The sequence below is a fragment of the Sus scrofa genome, chromosome 6 (genome assembly GCF_054392235.1).
Source record: "Sus scrofa isolate SSC_HxYL_T2T_F1_AM1 chromosome 6, Sscrofa_HxYL_maternal_Yorkshire_Landrace_v2.0, whole genome shotgun sequence".
NCBI lineage: Eukaryota > Metazoa > Chordata > Mammalia > Artiodactyla > Suidae > Sus > Sus scrofa.
The window spans coordinates 140,779,913-140,798,820 of record NC_139388.1 but is presented as its reverse complement, the minus strand read 5'-3'; the positions used below and the strand labels follow the sequence as shown (position 1 = coordinate 140,798,820).

Genomic DNA, 18,908 nt, shown 5'->3' with positions numbered 1-18,908 from the left:
CATTTTTATTGCATGTTGCAAGTGTTTTCCCAATTTGTCTTTTGTTTATGATGTATTAAAATTATCTGGCTTTTTAACATTATATTGTTTTTTACCTTCCCTTTATTATTAAAATTTCTAGTGAAATATTTTAATGAATGTATTAAAATACATTTTAGGAATGTGCCATTGTTTATCTGTTTCCTTGCTATTAGCAGTATTTATATTGTTCCAGTTTCTCACCACTACAAATCACGTTATATTTGAGGGCAGTGAGGTGATAAGTATATGGAAAAAATAAAGTAGCTGTGATCTTCAGAATTTTCATAACAGGAGAGACAAAGTGAAATGAGACTATTTTCTCTGTGTCAGTATTAGGAAAGGGTCAGGGATTTATTTAGCAAAAGCCCAGTCATGATACCTTAAAAAAAGATGAGCTGTGGGTAAGAAAAATACACAGAGGACAGTAGTACATTAAATTTGTGTGTTTTAAGAGACACGATTTTAATTGAGACTCCAAGTTTATTCTTTGCACTTGCCCCATATGTTTTAATGGGGCATGAAATTGTCCCCCCCTTTCACTGGAGAGTCCTCATGATCTCCATCCCTTCTTGACAATAATAAAATGTATCCATTCTCTTTAAGCTTGTCTAATAGGTGGCATTATTGTTATTCAAGCATTTAAATTTGATGGATGAGCTTATCCATAAGAGTTGTTTGTAAATCTGTTAAAGTCATTTATTTGTGATTCCCATATAATTGCATATGCCAGTATTAATGCTGCTCTCTGGGAGATTAACTATATACTGTAGGGCCTAATTTGGGGTTCAGAGTAGAAAGTGGTGATCTTTTCAAGGTATGATTTATTGGAGGAAAAGGAAGCTTACTGGAGACAATCTGGGAGCAAATACACAGTTGGGAAGATAGACCTTGTATTATTTTGCTGTTATTCAATAAAATAAAATTGAAGAAAAGTTAATTTATATTATGGGACTTCTAGCCCATAAGGGTGAAATATAGTCTCACATTTTATTAGCAACTCTGTTGTTTCTCTCTCTTTTTTCTTCACTAAGACCAGGGAATAGAACATAAAGGTCGACAGCTTTAGCCTAATCTGAATTGTTTTGAATACTCTACTTGTATTTTCATCCTTCATTGATTTTTAACATGATGTGATGTATTATAGCTATATTCATTATAGTGTGCTGCACCAAAATTATGCTTTGGAAGTATGACTTTTAATAAAAGGAAATGCTTGTGATTATTTGTGCTATATCAACTGTGTCACATCAAGTCCTTAATATACTGTAATTCAGTAGGAGCGTTTTTTCCAGTTTCTTAGCAATAAATGCAGCACATGGGTTCCCTTGCCATACTTACATTTTAAAGTGGTTTTGAACCACTGAGGGGTTTGCATGCAGTTTTCATGGCATTCCACCTAAATCAGAAAAGCGAGTCGACCCCAACTAGTAGTAATTGAGTAGACTAGTAGTCGAGCAGACTAGTAGTCAAGTGTACCACTGGAAAGCTAGAAGTGCAAAGGTGACTTATTTTGGATAAATCTTATTTACTCTTGCTTAACTTCAGTAGTTTTCATCTTTGTTCTTCGGGATGTAGCTTCTTGTCATCCCCATTCTGCCCAGGTCAGTTAGTCACTCCCAAGGCTGTTCAGGTTCTGTTCCCTGGCTACACTCACACTATATTGTTAGAGCATCTGCCTCCCTTGCATGCACCCTGACAGAATTAGGGCCTGTCATCTGCACATACTCAGGGCTTGGTGCCAACCATGGGCTCTAGCACAAGGGGAGACCTGATTAGTTCAACTGAGTGGCCCCAGTCTTGCCATCTTAATGTATTAAGGGATTAATACAGGTAACTGATGATTAAAATACAAATCCATCTTCCTTCAAGTCTTCCTTTCACAAATATCTGTTGAGTGACTTGCTTAGAATTGTGAGTTGTGGTGTAGGTCACAGACTCTGCTCAGATCTGGCATTGCTGTGACTGTAGAGTAGGCTGGCAGCTGCAGCTCTGATTAGACCCCTAGCCTGAGAACTTCCATATGCTGCAGATACAGCCCTAATATATGTGTGTGTGTGTATATATATATATATATATATATTTTTTTTTTTAGCTGCATCTTACTTTGCCACATCATAGCAAGGATGCTGTGCAAGCAGTCAGTAGACTAGCCACTTCACCGCATGGGGCTGCTAATACTTGTGATGTGCTACTCTGAATTGATGTGTACTGCGACAGTAAAATATGCACCAGATTTTACTGATGTATGGAGAAAAAGAATATAAAATATCTCATTAATAATTTGTGTATTGATGATGTGCTGAAATAATAGTTTTTTATCTATTTAAAGTTTAATACAATGTTACTAAAATTAATTTAACTCAGTTCTTTAAAAAATTTGGGGATCACTGGGTAATTTAAAATTACAGATGTAGGAGTTCCCGTCATGGCTCAGTGGTTAACGCATCCGACTAGGAACCATGAGGTTGCGGGTTTGATCCCTGGCCTTGCTCAGTGGGTTAAAGATCTGGCGTTGCCGTGAGCTGTGGCATAGGTTGTCGACGCGGCTCGGATCCCGCTTTGCTGTGGCTCTGGCGTAGGCCAGTGGCTATGGCTCCGATTGGACCCCTAGCCTGGGAACCTCCATGTGCCGTGGGAGCAGCCCCAGAAAAGGCAAAAAAAGACAATAAATAAATAAATAAAATTACAGATATAGTTTGCATTTGTGCCTTGCGTTGCATTATATTGCTCATTGAATGCTGTGAAGACAGAGAGTAGTACAGCATAGTCGAGAGGCAGAAAGTGTCTCTTCAAATCCCGATCTGGCTCCTTCCTACTGGCTTTGTGGCCTTAAGAAACTTAATTGAGCTGTCTTTAATTCTTTTTCCTCATCATCTTGTAAAATCAGGATAGCAAGAGTACGTAACTCATATGATTGTTATGAGAATAGATGCATAAATCTTTCAGAACAGCATCAGGCAAATAGAAAACACTTTTAAAATGTTTGTTAAATAGGTAAATAAATGCACTGGTTGCTACCAGCACTTTCACCCCATTGGGTAGAATTATCAAAGGGTAATGTTATTTTTAAGCAGCAGTTTTGTAAATAACTTGTATTTTTCTAGGGGCAGTAATAGCAATTGTAGACAGGCATAGGGAACATTTTTGATGGTTTATTAGTTCAATTCCCTTCTCCTCACTCTCTTTCCTCAGAACAGATGGCGGGAAAAGAGTAAAGCTCAAATGAATTAATTACTTTTCACTCTAGCAGGCTATTTGGGAGAAGGATGTTGAAATAAATGGCAAATCTACAAACTTTTCTCTTACATTATTGCAATTCTCTATTACTTTGTGTGTTTTCCTAGAAAGAAATCTAAAATTTGAATATCCAAGATTTTAAGTTTGAGAATGGATTTTTGATCCATTAAAAAACACTGTTGGCAATCTCTATGGATTTATTTTTATTTTTATTTATTTTTATTTTTTTGTCTTTTTAGGACCACACCCATGGCATATGGAGGTTCCCAGGCTAGGGGTCAAATCAGAGATGTAGCTGTTGGCCAATGCCGCAGCCACTGCAATGCAGGATCCGAGCCGTGTCTGTGACCTACACCACAGCTCACAGCAATGCCAGATCCTGACCGGGGCAAGGGATCAAACCTGCATCTCATGGATGCCCGTCAGATTGTTTCCACTAAGCCACAGCAGGAACTCCTCTACGTATTTTTGTCTAACTGGAGGGGAGACACTTTGGGGTAAAGTCAAAAATTAAGATATTTATGACACCTGGAGTTCCTATTGTGGCTCAGCAGGTTTAAGAATCCAACATAGTATCCATAAAGATGCAGGTTTGATCCCTGGCCTCACTCGGTGGGTTAAGAATCCAGGTTTGCTGCAAATTGTAGCATAGGTCACAGATGCGGCTTGGATCCCATGTTGCTATGGCTGTGGTGTAGGCTGGCAGCTGCAGCTCCAATTTGACCCCTACCCTTGGAACTTCCATATGCTGCAGATGCAGCTATAAAAAGAAAAAAACAATATTTATGACACCTGTATATAAAGGAAAAGATACATATTGATTGAGGCAGAGAAACTGGTAAGATGCCAACAACCAGAATGAGCTGAGATGTGGATCTTACCCCAGACAAAGCTCTGATCAAACCACATCCCCTGCCAACACCTTGCTTTCAGGCTTGTGAGACCGTCGAGGGCCCAGCAAAGTCATGCCCAGACTCCTGACCCACAGAAACTGAGACAATAAGTAGGTGTTATTTTAAGCCTCTAATTCATAGTAATACTGTTATTCAGCAATAGATAACTAATAAACTGATACTTTTTTATCCCAATTTTTATCTCTTAAGAATATTTTATGGGTAGAGCAAGATATACATTCATTGAAATTATTAGAACTCATTCCTTTTCTCTGCTTTAGTAGTTCTTGCCATCTTAGCATGCCTGGCTGAGGGATTTAGGTGTGGGGTTTTTAAAAATTTTATTATTATTTATTATTATTATTGCTATTTTTATAATATTAAAATAAGTTAGGTTTATAATATTTTATAGCCTTTAAAAGTTTACCTGTAGTAGACTTTTGGTTGGTAGATGATGATTCAATTTCCCCCAGGTTGGTTTGACATGATTCTGTGGTTCGGAATGTATCAGTCACATATATCCAGGGTTCCAAAGAGAAATATAGATGAGAGAGAGATTTTTTCCAAATCATTAGCATCTTCCAGATGGTAATTGGAACTACTGAAATGGATTAAATCACTTGATCATCTGTAGAAGGTAAAGAAGACTAAATACAAGGCCCAGGAAAGAAACAGCATTTATGAGACATAAAGAAAAAGAATCAGGGGAGTTCCCAACATGGCTCAGTGGAAACGAACTGACTAGTAACCATGAGGATGAGAGTTCAATCCCTGATCTCGCTCAGTGGGTTAAGGATCTGGCGTTGCCATGAACTGTGGTGTAGGTTGCAGATTTGGCTTGGATCCTGCATTTCTGTGGCTGTGGCATAGGCCAGCCCCCACAGCTTCGATTTGACCCCTAGCCTGGGGTCAAACTTCCATATGTCTCGGGGGGTGGCCCTAAAAAGGCAAAGGAAAAAGAAAATGAATCAGCAAAAGGGAAATCAAGTCAGGAAGGTAAGCAGAGACTTAGGAGAAAATGTCAGGGATGCCAAGAGTTTCAAGATAAAGAATGTTCCAAAAAAAAAAAAAAAAAAAAACAGTAACATGAAATTTGAGCTAATTAGATTGAGGAATTAGGCAGTGTTTTTTTTGGGTTTTTTTTTTTTTTTTTTTTTTTTTTTTTTACCATAGTGAGGCAGGATAGATGTTGGATTTTAATAACTCATTACATAATGGTAATGAGGAAATAGAGATAAATATTCACTTAAGTGATAACTAGAGGGGAATAATGAGTCAGATAAAAAGGTTGCCTTAAACAATGAAAGAGACTTTTATATTTGTTGGCCATGTAGAGTTATTAGAAGAAAGGTTGTCAGTGTGGAAAAGGAAGAGGATTATTATTAAAGCGAGGTCTGGGATTTGGAACAAGGCATGGATTGGGTGGAGAGCATGAAGCATTAGCCATAGATGGGAGGGAACACCTTTCTCTCAGACTAGAGAGAAAGAAACTAGTCTCCATGTGGATGTAAATACATGCTAGGCGTAGGGCTGAGAAGTCAGGACATGTACATGCACTTAGTTCTCCCACCTGCTAAGAGTAAGTGGGGGACTGGTGAGTAGGCGCTTTAGGGAAATGGGTGCCATTGCTGACGGCAGTTAGGGGGCAAGTTCACTGAACACAAGAGAGTCTTGCTGAGTCACCTCAGCTTCGAAGAGGTGTTGAGAATCTAACCAAACCTGACGTGGTACCATTATGAAATCACCCTTGGAGCTGAAAAGGAAAGGATTTTGGTTTGTCTCCATTAATGTGGGAAATGCTGTGCAGCCCGGCTGCTGCCGAGGTCATCCTGCTCTTGAACTCATATGAACTGTTCTCATGCCTCTTGACAAACTAAGTGTTTGTTTTTAATAGTCTCTCTCTCACACACACACACAATTTATGTCTTCAGGGTGGAAGAAGGAGCTCCATTTGTAGGACACCCTTCTTAGATGAGGTGACATCTGCTCACCATCTTCACTAGAAGAGGTGCTACTACTTGACTTTCTCCTTCTCATTGGAACACTTTTCAGTCCCCATCTGTTTTTTCTTCTGATTTAAGTAAAATGAGGTCAGAGTTTTACTTAAAAACTCACTTTCCTTTACGACTGGTTCTTCTGGAAATTGTGCATGCATTACAGCTCTTTAGAGGTAACTTGTTTTTTCTTCAGAAGACTCTCAGGCCATAAAGCTAGAATTGCGTTCCATTTCATTTCTTAAATGTCTCTTAAAATTTTGCTCCTTGAGAAATGGTCTGTAAAGAAAGCAACTTCCTGATCTACATCATCTACGTATAGAGGTGGTGCTCTGGCAATGGCTATTGCCAGAGCCAGCATTCAGATCTTTTGAAATTATTATAGCAGTTTATTCTTTCATTTAATGTAATGATTAAGTACCTGTGATGTGTGCAATGCTGTTCTAGGCTTTTTTTTTTTTTTTTTGTCTTTTTGCTATTTCTTGGGCCGCTTCCGCAGCATATGGAGGTTCCCAGGCTAGGGGTCGAATCAGAGCTGTAGCCACCAGCCTTCGCCAGAGCCACAGCAACGTGAGATCCAAGCTGCATCTGCGACCTACACCACAGCTCACGGCAACGTCGGATCCTTAACCCACTAAGCAAGGCCAGGGATCGAACCCGCAACCTCATGGTTCCTAGTCGGATTCGTTAACCACTGCGCCACAATGGGAACTCCTATTCTAGGCTTTGAATAAGAAACAGAGCTTTCACGGAGGTAGCATTCTTATATGTATGTCATGGGGAAGGGGAGGGAGAATGAAGTCAAACACACACAATCAAAAAAATATTTACAAAAAGGTATATCAGATAATAAATGATGGGTATGAACAAAATAGAGAGATAGGATGGATAATGACTGGGAAAAGGCTGGCTTTAGATATCTCGAATCCTATACAGAACTCAGAAAATTATCAGATTGCAGCCAAGCAGCTAAAAGTCTGCAGTTGCTTTGGCAAGAACGCAAATGGCATAAGACCTGCTGTGTCCATATTTTTGGAAAGCTGAATCTAAATCAGGAGAAATAAATAGAAAAAAGTCAGGAGCTTTTCTCAATCAGGGGGAATAATCTTCTGTGAACTCAGAAGCCCAGAAACACATCCTTGACATCAGCTGAGGTTAGTACAGTCAGTTCATGCTCATGCTTTCCGCAGTTTAAACAAACAAACAAACAAACAAACCTGAGAACGAGAAAAGAAGAGGCCAGGAAGCTTTTCAGATGAGGAAAAATTATTTTTTTGAGAAACTCAGTGTCTTGTCAGTCACCAGTCATTCCTCTTAGTATATTGGCATTCAGCCTCCCTCCTGCGGTTACTACTCCTTTGTCTTACATTTTTAATCAATTGACTCTATAACGCTAAGAATAAAGATGTTGCCACCCTCTCTTTTTCTGATCTTCACATGGATGGCCTCAAACCTCCTTCTTCCTTTTCTTTTGTTTAGGCCTTGGGTTCTGAACTTCCTTTAACTACATTCAGACTCTGGAAAATGGAGGTTTCTGGGGTTACATTTGAAAGATCTGTGAGTGACAGGCTCCCTTTGGCCAAGCAGAATTTCAAGAGTGGCATAAAAAAAAAAAAAGCGTGGCTTTAGTTCAAACTCTAGCAGCTTCTTTCACCTCAGAAATGGAATCTGGCTGTGGCGAGCCCCAGGGAGTGTAAACAGAACCTTACCTGTAATTAACCCAGGGCTTCTCTTGTTCTCAATGCAAATGGAGTTATAATTGTATTTCCTTTGGTAGAATAGAAAGCCTGCATTTTGGAGGGGAGCTGGCAGTTGAATAGAGGACAAACTGTCTAACTGTGACAGCTCCCTCCTATCTCCTTCTGGAAACCTGAATGATAATAAAACTGGAGTTGCATTTGATGTAAGACATATGGTAATTACTATAATAATATTATTGCCTGGGTTCTGCAATGGTTTTGTCAGTGAGGTACAGTTTCACATATTGTCTGAGATAAAATCCCCAGTTTTTTTGTTTTTTTTTTTTTTTTTCTGGTTATTGATAGCAATGCCTTTCTAAAATGGTATAGGTGTTTTGTGACAGCTGCAAAGTTCCTGCTTCATATCCAGGTAATTGGGTTGAGAGCAAGGCCTGCATGCTAAAACCTCACGATGTGAGGAGTGGTGAAAGCCTAGGGAATACTGTGAATATTTTGGTAGTTATTAACAGGCTAAAAGGCAAGCCTTTGCTTGGCAGATCTTCTGAAAGCAATCTTGAAGGAAAAAAAAAAAAATGAAAGAAAAAACAGGCAGCGCCCTTTCAGAAAGCCTCTGTGGGGTCCTGAGGCATGAGTTTGAAACTTGGAGCTAATCAATTATATTATGAATCTGTAGGTAATATTTTAAAGCTGTATACCTTATTTCCGAATTAGACTGTAATTATTTTCATTTCATTCTGCTCTGGGTTGTTTCCTAAGTCAGATTTCACTTTGCCTAATTTCTGATTTAATAGAAATTACTTCAGCAGAATAAGTATGTGGGCAGCTAATAGACACTTTTATTTATTTGTCACAGGAAAATTGGTTCCATAGTCTGTTATCCTGAGCCAGCTGTGTATACTCAATTTTACAGCTGCTTCCAGGAATCAAATATTGAAGACATAACAACATGTTAAAATGGACTACTCTGAAATCTTTTTTGGAAATAGGTGGAAAGTGAGGAATAAATAAAAATAGTATGTCAAAGTGCTTCTATGGCTGAAATTAATGAAAGGAAACCCATACAATGTCTAAATAGGGGGAAAATCAAATTATAGGTTTTTCCTTTTTAATATCATCTTTTATGCAGAATTCATTTTTGAAAAATCCCACTATAGACCCATAAAGTAGTGAGCCCTATTCAGGAATTATTATTTAGGCACAAATCATCACTGGGGGTGATACTGTGAGTATGGCATTGCTTACTCATGTCGAATGGAATAAATATGTATATGTAAAGGTGTAGATTGGCAATTTAATTCTGCTGTGAAGTGCTCAATAACCAGAAGTAATATTAATAATTTAGGAATAAAATTGGTTTTGTATTAGTTATTTTGATTTAAATTCCTTAGTTTCTTCCTTATGTTTCAAAAAGGAAAAATTGTCCAGATGTTGAAAAATTGCATGGTAAAGTTAGCACAAAAATTGAACACCTTTGGCTCTAGCGTGTGTAGCAAAACATTTTGGATTTGTAAAAAAAGAAAAAAAAGATCTATTGCAAGGTGGTAATTCAAATCATGTCGAGGCAATATAATTCAAGAATTATTATTATTATTACTATTATTATTAAATGCCTGAAAAATCCAGGCACTTTCTCGCAGTAAATAGAATTGTCTTACTCTCAGGAGCTTGCATTTACTAGGTATGCATCCTATGCCAGACCCTGTGTATAACATCTCAGGTACAACTGAGGATAACACTTTGAGGTATTTTATACTAATCTCATGAAAGCTGAGACTCTGAGCGGTCATTTTTTTTTTTTTTTTTTTTTTTTTTGTCTTTTGTCTTTTTTGTTGTTGTTGTTGTTGTTGCTATTTCTTGGGCCGCTCCCGCGGCATATGGAGGTTCCCAGGCTAGGGGTTGAATCGGAGCTGTAGCCACCGGCCTACACCAGAGCCACAGCAACGCGGGATCCGAGCCGCGTCTGCAACCTACACCACAGCTCACGGCAACGCCGGACGGGAACTCCTGAGCGGTCATTTTTTAATATGGGAAAGAACCAGGAATTATTCCTAACTCCTCAAGCACTCAGAACTTCCCTCTAGTGTAACAGAAAGGCTATTTCCTGCAGAGGTAAAAATATTCTAAACTTTTTCAGGAGTTCCCGTCGTGGCGAAGTGGTTAACGAATCCGACTTGGAACCATGAGATTGCAAGTTCGGTCCCTGGCCTTGCTCAGTGGGTTAAGGATCCGGCGTTGCCATGAGCTGTGGTGTAGGTTGCAGACGTGGTTCAGATCCCGTGTTGCTGTGGCTCTGGCATAGGCCAGTGGCTACAGCTCCGATTGGACCCCTAGCCTGGGAACCTCCATATGCCGCGGGAGCGGCCCAAGAAATAGAAAAAAGACAAAAAAAAAAAAAAAATTCTAAATTTTTTCAAAAGAAAAATAACACTCAACAAAAACACCTCTAGGTGGCTTGAAAATTTTGCACACGTTTATTTCACTGTTCATTATATAATTGCTCACTATACAATGTCCTTTTGTAACTTGTTCTTTGACTGTTTTCCAGGAGTCTTGGTGTTTTTACATTCAGTTGAAGCTCATTATGTAATTAAGCATTTATGCCTCCGTATTATGTACTATAAATACTGTCCCTGTCTATCACTCTATATGGTTTCTACCCAGCTCTATAAAGCAAACATCTGATTCATTGCCTTTTATCTGAAGCAACAGATCTATCTTCAAATTGAAGTAAGATCCAAACTTGCAGTTTATTTGATTGTTCATACTCTAAAACATGTTAAGGGAAACATACACAACAAACATAAGGGTCTATTTCTTCTTGTGAATGAGCCTTTCCGCTTGGAGAAAAGTTTACCAGCAAGTTTCACTGAAGGATGGTCTTTCTTTGAGATGTTATGTGCCTGTGCTATTGGAGTCTGAGGGAAAAGGAATCCTTTCTCTGGAGTAGTTCCCCTTGTGGGATCAACCCTTAATTTAGAGAGTACTATTATAAGGTCATTAAATAGGATTTGTGAGGTTGCCCAGATGGAGTAAATCTGGGAAATTTATTCTTAGCTTTATAATGTCTTATATTTTGAAATTACATCATTGTTGAACTACTAATAATGAATCTTAAATACTATAGATCTTTCTAAGGCCCACAGCAGAGGTTACACTGATGTAGTGGAAGGAACATTGGACTTTGTATTGGAAGATGTGGAGTTTTGCATACAAATGAAGGCAGGAACCAGATGGTTCCAGGGCCCTTTTAGGAGTGGACAATAGCAGAACCATTGGAAAAGTCTTATCTTTTTTTTTTTTTTTAATCTCTCTTTACCGGTTTATTTTTAGCCATTAAGGGGTAGGGGTAATTGCAGGATGGTGTCATTCAGTATAGAATTTTGTGGTAGGGTTTTTGTTTGGTTATATTCTTTTTTTAATTTAATTTTTTTATTTTAGATGATTTTTAGATTTTCCATTATAGTTGATTTACAGATCTCTTTTTTATTTGGAGTTATTTTTCTTTTTAAAAATTATTCCTCTTTTTTTTCCTCCTCTCTAGACTTAGAGAAGGTTGAGAATGCCATTGTACATTTTGAGTTTTAGATATCTGAGTTGGCTTTTGGCTATATGGATTTGAAGTCCAAATGAAAAACTGAAACTGAAGATGCACATTTGGAATTTGTTAGTAGGCAAATATTATTTGAATATACAGAAATAGACAACATAAAAACACATGATATTAGAAGAATAAAAGTTGGAACCCTGAAAATCCAATATAATAGTTCTATAGAAGAGGAACTGCAAAGGTGACAGGGAATCATATCCAAGAATTGAAGATGCCAGCTGGCTGTCCTATGGGATACAGGATTATGACATCATGGTCCATGTCAAGAAATTAACGCAGATAAGTCTTTATGTCTTTTTGTGGCCACACATGCAGCATATGAAACTTCTGGGCTAGGGGTTGAATCAGAGCTGTAGCGGCTGGCCTACACCACAGCCACAGCAGGAATTCCCAGATAAAAAATTTAAGAAAAAACAAACCAAAGAACTGTAGTCAAAAATTATGCAATAATCAGGGTATCAGAAGAGCCATGTAGTATACCTTATTGATAAAATTATTGTTTGAATTCCTATGTAATTTAAGATTTAGAAGAAAGAGACTTCATATCTAGTTTTAAAAGGGGATGGGGGCAAGGTTGGGGGGGGGCGGGCAGGAAAGTCTTCATGAAGGAGGAAATAACTAATCTGGGCCTAAAAGGATGATAGAAGAAGCCAAAGTGAAGACATTCCATTTAGAGGGGAAAACTGAGCCAAAGCAGGAAAAGGGCAGAAATGGAATAGGTTCTGAAAAGAAGCACGGAGCTCAGCGGGGTGGGCTGAAGGTGGCTGGGTAAGTAGGTCCCTTTTCTGAAGGGATTTAAATGCCTGGTGACAATTCCCATACCCCATCGTCAGTTCCCTGGCACCTCCAAGAAGCAGGAGATCCCCCCAGTTCAGTCCAGTGTTTATCCCCCCAGCAGGAGAATAAATACCCTTTGATTTAATACCAGCTAGCTGCTCCTGTCTCTCTGTTGATATAAAGATTTTAAGACAGAATCTGAAATCAAAGTGATGAAGGGAAAATGGGCAGGGAGTTTCCAGGCTCCTACAACACCAGTGTCTGTGTTCCAATCTTCATTCAACAAGTATCTCCCAGCCACCATCTAAGTGCCAGATGCTCAGAAAACCAGCCTCATTCACTGTTGGCAGACATCAGATGGAACAAAATTTGCTGATTTTCCAGATATTATCTGATTTTTCTTCTTCTTCCTCAATTTACCTGAACACTAACACTTGTCCACATGACTCACTCCCTTCAGAAAGGCCCATGAAGAGGTAAGGCTGATTCTGACCAGAGTGGGAAGTTGGGAACAGCATCAATTCCCGTTACAGTCTGTCTCTCAGTTTGTTTGAAACTTTGGTGTGTTAAGATATATTGGTGCAAAGAGGGATGGAGTCAGAAAAACAGTTGGTGGACCTCTTCAGGCAAAAGATGAGGTCTTCAGTGGGGGAACTGACAGCAGAATTAGGTGCAGAATGGTCAAATGTAAAAGCTATTTCAAAGTGAGAATTGATAGGACTTTGTGACCCCCTGACAGCATAAGATGGGAGAGAGTAGGGACTCAAAACTGACTCTGAAAGTCACAGCCCAGCTCAGAACAGGAAGAGAAGCTGGGCCTGTGTGTGTGCTTGTGTGTGTGTGTTGAGAGGGTAGGAAGGGAAGCCATAAGGGACCCATTCTGGACACATTCCGTGGAGATGCCACATTGAGATGTTTGTAGGTAGTCAGGTATCACTTCCATCTCCAAGAGAATAGCCTGGGCTGGAAAATTAGGTCTGGGGATCAGCAACACAGTGGTTAATAGAAACCAGAAAAAAAACAAACGACAAGGTCAATTCAGGAGAAGATGTAGAGCAAAAATCCTAAATTAGCCCTACAGGTGGTTTGGGGGTTTTGCTTGTTTGCTTGTCATTTCCTTTTGATGCTTTGACAATAAAAGATTGTCTTTTTTTAGTTTTAATGTTTATGGAAGTAGAGTTGATTTATAACGTGTTAATTTCTGGTGTACATTCTTTTCAAAAAATGTTCTTTTCCACTATGGTTTGTCATAGGATATTGAGTATCTCCCTGTTCTACACAGTAGGACCTTGTTGTTTATCTAGTCTATATATAATAGCTTATATCTGCTAGCCCCAATCTCCCACTCTTTCCCTCCCCCAGTACCCTCCCCATTGGCAACCAAAAGTCTGCTCTCTATGTCCATGAATCTGTTTCTGTTTTGTAGATAGTTTCCTTTGTGTCATATTTTAGTTTCCACATATAAATGATATCATCTGATATTTGTCTTTCTCTTTCTGACTTACTCAACTTAGTATGAGAATCTCTAGTTGCATCCATGTTGTTGAAAATGGCAAGACTTTGTCTTTTTTATGGCTGAATATTATTTCATTATGTATATACATATACCACAATTTCATTATCCATGTATCTGTCTATGGACATTTAAGTTGCTTCCATGTCTTTGCTGTTGTGAATAGTGCTACTATTGATCATTGAGGTGTATGCATTTTTTTGAATTACAGTTTTTTTCTGGATATGTGCCCAGGAATGGGATTGTTGGATCATATGGTAATTCTGGTTTTAGGTTTTTGCAGAACCTCCATACTGTTTTCCGTAGTGGCTGCACCAATTTACATTCCCACCAAAGTGTACGAGGGTTTTCTTTTCTCCACACCCTCTTCAGCATTTGTTATTTGTAGATTTTTTAATAATAGACATTATGGCGGGTGTGAGGTGGTACCTTATTTTTTTTTTTTTTGTCTTTTTTTTTTTTTTCTTAGGGCTGTACCCACAGCATATGGAAGTTCCCAGGTTAGGGGTTGAATCGGAGCTGTAGCCTCTGGCCTACCCCACAGCCACAGCGAGGCCAGATCCAAGCCTCACCGTGACCTTACACCATTGTTCCCTGTGGATCCTTAACCCACTGAGCGAGGCCAAGGATCAAACCTGCATCTTCATGGCTACTAGTCAGGTTCATTACTGCTGAGCCACAGTGGGAATGCCAAGGTGGCACCTTATTGTAGCTTTGATTTGCAGTTGTCTGGTACTTAGCAAAGTTGAGCATCTTTTCATGTGTAATATCTATTTAGTTCTTCTGCTCATTTTTCGACTGAGTTGTTTGTTTTTTTCTGGTTGAGTTAAAAAGATTTTCTGAAAGATCAAAGTTTTGTGAAATCACATACTTCATGGGAGAAGTAGCAATGAGGAAGATTATTACTCAAAACCCTTAAGTTTATAACGAGACCACTAATAGAAATTAGAATAATCTTACTATCAGCACAGTTAAAAACCATGTTAAATTTTCAATTTTTTGTAAGAACATTTAAGTTTTACTATTAGCAAATTTCATTTGTTTAATACAGTGTTATTAATTCTAGTTACTATGTTTTATGCTCAAATTTCATTGATTTTATAGCTGTAGTAAGTTGTATACTTTTTTTTTTTTTTTTGGTCTTTTTGTCTTTTTAGGGCCACACCCTCAGCATATGGATATTCCCAGGCTAGGGGTCTAATTGAAGCTGTAGCCAATGGCTGATGCCACAGCCACAGCAACGCCAGGTCCGAGTCACATCTGCGACCTACACCACAGCTCATGGCAATGCCAGATCCTCGGCGCACTGAACAAGGCCAGGGATTGAACCCACAACCTCATGGTTCCTAGTCGGATTCGTTTCTGCTGCGCCACAACAGGAACTCCAAGTTGTATACTTTTATCAACCTTTTCCTACTTCCCCACCATCCCTCCAGCTCACGGCAACCACTTTTCTACTTTCATTTCTAAAGGTTTGACTTTTTTTTTAAAGATTTCACATACAAGTGGTATTATTCAGTCCTAATTTTTCTCTGTCTTATTTCACCTAGCAAAATGCTCTACAGTTCCATCCATGTTATCACAAATGGCAGGATTTCCATCTTTCTTATGGTTAAATATATTCCATTGTGTATATATGTACCACATCTTTTTTATCCATTCATTTGTTGATGGACACTTAGATTGTTTCCATATCTTGGTGATTGTGAATAATGCTGAAATGAACATAGGAGTGCAGTTATCCCTTTTATATTCTGTTATTTCCTTTAGCTAGGAGGAGGACTGCTAGATCATATGGTAGTTTTATCTATTTTTTGTTTCTTTCTGCAGCCTCACATGCAGCATATGGAAGTGCTCAGACTAGGGGTGGAATCCAAGCTGCAACTGTTGACCTAAACCACAGCCACAGCAACACCCGATCCAAGCCACGTCTGTGACCTACACCACAGCTCATGGCAACGCTGGATTCTTAACCCCATGAGCGAGGTTAGGGACCAAACCGGCATCCTCATGGACACTGTGTTGGGTTCTTAACCCTCTGAGCCATAACAGGAACTCCTTATTTAATTTTTTTAGGGAATTTTCATACTGTTTCCCATAGAGGCATGTGCACCAGCTTACATTCCCACCAACTGAGTGCAAGTGTTTCCCCTTTCTCTGCAGTCTCACCAACACTTGTTATTTCTTATCTTTTTGATGGCAGTCATTCTGACAAGTGTGAAGTAACAGCTTGTGGTTCTCACTTGCCTTTTCATGCTGATGTCGAGCATCATTGCTCAGAGACCTGTTGATATTTGGAGGTCTTCTTTGGAAAAATGTCTGTTCAGTTCTTCTGCCCATGTTTTAAATTGGATGTTTGTTTGTTTTTTGCTATTCAGTTGAGTTCCCCATATATTTTGCATGTTAACCTCTCATCAGCTATGGGATTTGCAAATATTTTCTTCCATTCACAGTCTAAAACTAGGTGAAATTCTTAATACATTTTTAAAAAAGAAGATAGCTCAATGAAAGGTGGTGTAAGGAAGAGTTGAGGCTGTTGAGTTGTAGAAGAAAGAGCAAATGTACCAATTAAAGCTTTTCCAAGACAGGATACATGCAGAGTTAAATGAAGAACAGGGAATGCATGTGTTCAGCTGGTGTACTTTGTGTTGAGGAGCTGTTACTTCTTGGTGTGAGAGGATGAGAAAAACCCATGTAAAACCAACACAAGGAAGTTCCCATTGTGGCCTAGCAGTAATGAACCTGAATAGTATCCATGAGGATGTGGGTTCAATCCCTGGCCTCGATCAGTGGGTTAAGGATCCGATGTTGCCATGAGCTGTGGTGTAGGTCACAGACACAGCTCTGATCCTGTGTTGCTGTGGCTGTGGTGCAGGCCAGCAGCTGCAGCTCTGATTCGACCCCTAGCCTGGAACTTCTATATACTAATGGGCGTGGCCCTAAAAAGACAAAAAACAACAAACCAAAAAAACCCCCACTAACCTATTCCTGATACTCTTATCAGAAGCACATAACAGAAACATGCACCCCCATGAGTGCATGTTTACCAGAGAAGCACATAAAAGAAACATGTAGGAGTTCCCATTGGGGTTCAGCAGGTTAAGAACCCAACTAGTATCCATGAGGGTGTGGGTTTGATCCCTGGCCTCCCTCAGTTGGTTAAGGATCCAGCATTGCTGTGAGCTGCGGCGTAGGTCACAGATGCAGCTCAGGTTCAACCCCTAGCCTGGGAACATCCATATGCCTCAGGTATGGCCATAAAAGGAAAAAAAAAAAAAAAGAAGAGGAAGAAACATGCCTTTTTCCCCTCTGTCCTACCCAACCAGTAATATTTATGCTTGTAAGTCTTTGCTCTTAGTAAGGGTCCTGAGAAGATCAAAATGGCTATGTTCCAATTTGAATGCCCTTAGGCCTAAGGTATCCAATTATCTATTTGGCATAGGCCACACCACTGCTTATTGTCTCACACCTCCTTCTGTCCCATCCATTGCTTGCACTTGTTTTTCCAGCTCTGTCCCCGTTGCATTTTCATTTGCAGGCCCTTGTGTAGAGAAGAAAAGAATTTGGGAGAAAAGTTCACATTTGTGGGCAGGCCAGGACCTAGAAACCAATCACTGGAGAAGTGGGTGGAATATCAAGAGAAAATGTTAGAGCTGAAACCAAAGGAGGAGAGATTTCAGAAAAATTGTCACAATTATAAGATGCAGTGGAGAGATCCTAAGAGAGCATTCCTTTTATGGGGAGTACAGCATTGGAACCTTGGCTAGCAGCAGTTAGTGCATGGTGTGGTGAGGGCAGGGTCATGCTGCCTCACCAGGAAAACGGGGGGGGGGGGTGCAGAGAGTAAGGGCGGGAATGTACTGCACTCTTTCGAGAGAAGTTTGATAAGGAAAGAAAGGAAAGAGAGGGGAGGTTTTTACAGGGAGACACATTGAGTGAATTCTCTTTGTTCCTGCACTTGAGCATAGTATTTTTAGACTGAAGAGAAGTAGCTACTGGGGAGGAAAAGGGAAATGATTGAAGATGAGAGAGCAAGAGCAAAGACTAAATGGAACCGCTCTCCAGGGAGCTTATTTCCATTACATAATTCACTAAACAAATGTGGATTCATCTTTGTTTCAGTTCTAGCGTCTTCTGACTGGAAGTGTGATTTCTGGCTATACAGTTGCCATGTCTTCCCTGCCCCCACCTTGACACACACCCCAGCAACTGCTCTGGGGAGTGCCTTTGCAAAGATACCTCATCCCTGGCAGCGGGGACCGGAAGACATGTGCGGGCAATGCTTTTTGCCCAGTTGGAATAAAGGGCAGCATCCCCAGGACAGCTAGGAACTGAGGCGGACCAGCTCTGCTGTGACACAGCCCTGAAGGCGGCTAGCGCATCTTCGGGATGAGGGGCCCCCCTTTATCCCTGATATATCGCCTGTCTCATTATGCTTAACATCTCAAACGTTATTAATTTTTAATTATTTACATTTAATCATCTGCCTTACTTAAGCATCCAAATTCCACAGCTAATGTTCTCCATGAAATATTTACTAAACAATCAATCCTCTTGGATTCCCTAGAACTGAGTGTTTTCAATTTGCAGCAAACCTCTCCTCCAGGAGGCTGTCTTCACATACTCGTGTGCTGGAGGGACATGGCTGTGCCCCGGGCGCTTGTGGCTTCAGCCGTGGCATCCGCTTTGTCTCAGGGATGTTCTGTCAACTATAACGGGATGGATGGCCCTGCTTAGCATTAGTGTTAGCAGGTTGAGTGCCAAGGGACACTCACACCAGCTCCCTTCTCATTTCTCTTCTGTTGGGGCTGGAAATGCATTAACAAGGAGCCAGTTGTGTGGATAGGAAAGCAAAACAACCCTTATTTGTGGTCAAAAGGCAGAGGCATGGTGAAAACTAATCATAGCTCCCATAAGAGAGAGTCACTCACACAACTGATCAACCAGCTGGCTTTTCCTTGCAAAACCAGGAGCCACTGTCAATGGGAAAGCCATTTCTAGAGCTGAGGCCAAGGGAAGTAGGCTTATCAACCCTGCGCTCCCTGCCACAGACACCTGACACAAACAGCTCCCTCATCCTTTGTGCAGAGGGAAGGGGCCCAGAGTCAACAAATGTGAACTGGTTTCACTTAGTTTCCCAGCCGAGGAGCTAGGAGGAACTGTGTT

At 40.0% G+C, this 18,908-nt stretch overlaps 1 protein-coding gene and 1 long non-coding RNA gene across 4 annotated transcripts in view; both read left to right on the top strand.

Annotated features, from left to right (window-relative positions):
* ST6GALNAC5 (ST6 N-acetylgalactosaminide alpha-2,6-sialyltransferase 5) overlaps window positions 1–18,908 on the top strand; it is a 188,589-nt gene that overhangs the window by 50,139 nt on the left and 119,542 nt on the right.
* On the top strand, window positions 8,222–17,022 carry LOC146402842 (uncharacterized). The gene is made up of 3 exons (XR_014805172.1): window positions 8,222–9,627; window positions 10,204–14,215; window positions 16,955–17,022. It is a non-coding gene; the product is annotated as an uncharacterized LOC146402842 (long non-coding RNA).